Source organism: Porites lutea, chromosome 5, assembly GCF_958299795.1.
Source record: "Porites lutea chromosome 5, jaPorLute2.1, whole genome shotgun sequence".
NCBI lineage: Eukaryota > Metazoa > Cnidaria > Anthozoa > Scleractinia > Poritidae > Porites > Porites lutea.
In genome coordinates, this window is record NC_133205.1 from 11,299,864 (window position 1) to 11,303,448 (window position 3,585).

Below are 3,585 nucleotides of genomic sequence, written 5' to 3' on the forward strand. Positions count from 1 at the left end.
GTGGTGTAGTGTGTTTTGGCCTTTAATTGGTTGGTGGTGGGATGGTATGAGCAAGTCTAGGCCTTCTGTCTCAAGAAAGCTCAGTTCGTTTTTTGGGTCTGAGATGAAATTGTGATAAGTTTCCAGTACTCGAAACGAGGCGACGAAAACGAGTTGCGAAGCGGCGAGGAAGAGAAAAACCTTTGGTTTCCGTGGACTTTAATCTCACTTTCGTGTAGCCTGTTCCAGGCTCCGAGATAGTCGGGTCCGCTGACTTGAGAAAGCGCAAACACGAAAATAAAACGGGAGGAAACTGGGGAGAGCCCGCCCCGCCCCGCCAACTTTTGGCGTGCCTTTTTCTTTCGCGTCTTCCCCCACTATCTGAGAGCCTGGAACAGGCTAACTTTCATGCAACTTCGCGACCCTTTTTCGCCGCTTAGCGTGGATTGTTCTCTCTCACGCAGTAAAAAAAAGTCAAGAAAAACATTGTTAGGCTGACTCGCAAGGAGCGCAGAGCTAATAGCGATAAGCCAGACTGTACAGAGATAATTTTCTTACATATATACACTTTTTATCATATATAAAATATACATTGGCATAAAACTTTGTGCAACATATATGCGCCAGACTTCATATTATTAAATCTTAAGAAAGAAAAAAGATAAACAAACAAAAACAAGTAAAATAAAAAGGGGGGGTGGCACTTGGGTATTTTTTGGGTGGATATGTGCCGCCCAGGACTCCAAATTGGCACCCCGATCTAAAAAAAAATTCCCCTAAAATTGATACCCCGTTCTAGAATTCGCCCTAAAACTGATACCCCGTTTTAGAAATGGGCCAATTTTTTATACTCCGTTCTAAGGTGCAAAGAGTACAACAGTTTGCTTGTTAACGCATTGAACCGTATGTTTAAAAGCAATCTGTCCTTGAATAATTTCAAATGGCTGCTTACAAAACTGGAGCTTTCGTGCGTTCGAAATATTATACCCCGTTCTAGAAAACGCTTCTCAAATGGATACCCCGTTCTAAATCAGGAGCTTCAAAATCACGACCCCGTTTGGCGGCACATACCCGTATAGGTAATGTATGGGAGTACCCCCCCCCCCCGCCCCCCCGGGCGCCGCGTCCAGTCAGGCCAAATTTGAAACGCGGGAAAAACGAAATATACCTTTTGAAAATACCATACTCCTGTTTCCTATATACAAGTAAAACACAACACGATGCTAAAGTTGCAAAATGATAAACTGGAGTTTTCACAGTGGTGTTCATAAAAGCATCGCGTTAACTTTAATTCCTGTTTTACTCGGGTTCTGTTATTACGTTGTGTATGATCCTAGACGCTAAACCCGCTGACTTGACGAGCGATTGGAGTTTTAGAGTTCCGTATTTGTAGTTTTACTTGTTTGATCGTTGGCCACAAAATGAAACCCTGGTTGTTTACCATTTACATGGGCAAATGGTATGCAAAATTCATGACTGATAAGATTCGTTCCGGGACCGCGTTTTAATAAAATTTCTACAAATCAGTTCCATTTCCCGAAAAACGACCGCGAAGACCTGAAACTGATACCAAAGATGGCCTTGAAGAAATGGAAGACGAATGTCCGTTTGGAATATTCCAAACGTAGTTAATTGATAAACCGATAATCGATAATAATCGTTAGAAATCGATATCAATCATCGATGAATATCGATTTCCAATATGGATCGATAGAAATCGATAAAGAAAAAAAGTTGTGACTTCGATTAATATCGATGATTTTCCGATAGCAATCGATGATGATTTTAATCGATTGTTATCGATAACTATCGATTCCTATCGATTGTTATCGATTTTGTTAATCGATAATAATCGATAAATTATTTTTTCTGTGACTTCGGTTTTGCTGGAACGACCCAAAAAGTCGTGTTCCATTTACTTTTCAACCGGGTTTTCCCAGACGTTTTCCGGAAAATTTTTTATGTTAACCAAGCCCTGTCTTGGAGATACCGGTATGTATCGTTTCAAACCTTTCCCCGGCTCCATCCTTTTTTAAATCAGTTTAACTGTGAACCACAGGACACCCACTTTTGACGACGAAAAGATCAAGAAGCGTTTGAAGTTTGTTGTAATCTATGATCAACACAATTCACACGCAGAGCTAGGCACACTTAACGCGCGTCCGACTGACCGTATTCTAAGAAACGAATTCATGTGTAAACTAAAAAATTCACTTGATGCGGCTTACACTGCACCAGGAGCCCTGACTGCACGCCAAGCTTGCCATCACCGTGCACCCCTCCCTATATCTCTAATATGTCTTTCTCTCTTCTCCAAAAATAGTCCTGATCGCAGCTTATTACATGGTAAAATTTAGAAATCTGGTAGAAATTCTTAAATAATTAAGATTAATTTAAAATTTCGCAGCCGGTATAACAAAATCTGTCGCTAATTTCTGCTTATTCTTATAATTCCTGAGTGCCCAATCGAACGCACCCTTGGACCCTGTCCATACCAACCCAAATATTTTTGAAACCAGTGAATACGCTCACCAAGACCGCATCTTTTGTCATATGAAAACGCACTCTCTCTCGTGGTATATGCACAAAATTGACATGCTTTGAGATCAGGGAAACCAATAAGTTGCAAAAAACAACAACAGTTATCTGACAGGTTTCCAAAACCGTGATGAGGTCTATTCAGGACTCCGATATGAGCTTGAGAAGGGGATTCTTGTCGTTCCGGAGGCCGCCCACCCTCTATGGGAGCTCGTTGGAATTTGTATTTTATAACTGAAATTGAATGAGGATAAACAAAGTAATAACCTGCGAAAGCAGCCGTTTCTCTTCTCTCCTCGCCGCTTGGGACGTTTCGCGAAACGACGTCCCCTGCGGTGAGGAGCGAGGAGAAAAGGCTGCATTCGCAGGGTGACAAAATAACGTAAATGACTGATCCCGCACCGACTTCAAAGATTGTTTGTGATTAGCTGGGAAAACAATAGGGATTGTCACATAACAATGCCCCTATCCCTGAAAACAATGGAAGTTCAGATTACAGGGGGCCTGTGAAATAAGGGTTTAGACAGGTGCAGGTTTACTGAAATGATTTAATAGACGTCTGGAACGTTTATTGCCTTTATTCAATTCTGAGGGTTCAAAAGAGGACGTTTAATATAAAAGAGGCGTTTATTCTAATATCTGTAACCAGCTCAACAAAACTAATTTACTTTTGTCGAAAATATCAAGAAAGTTTAAAAGAAATTCCAAATTAACTCCCATAAATTCTGGTCAAAGAGTCTCGCTTTTTTTCTTTTTCTTTTTCTTCTTCTTTTTTGTTTTTGTTTTGTGGTGCAATGTTTTTCCAATTCAGACTCGCTCCAGATCAACTAGGTAACGTCTATTTGTAAACAAAATATCAGAATAAAACCAAGCACCGACATTTGGTGTTGATCCTTTACCAGGAGTAATGAGCTCCTGTTTTTACGCAATTTGTAACACGACTGAGCTCTTTAAATTGGTTCGGGAATTGTTTGCGTGCTAAGATCTGTTAAGAAGCCGCCTCCCTAAAATAACTCCTCGATTGGAAGGGTCTTAGTCTGTACGGCGTTCGATTCAAACTTGTCCCAG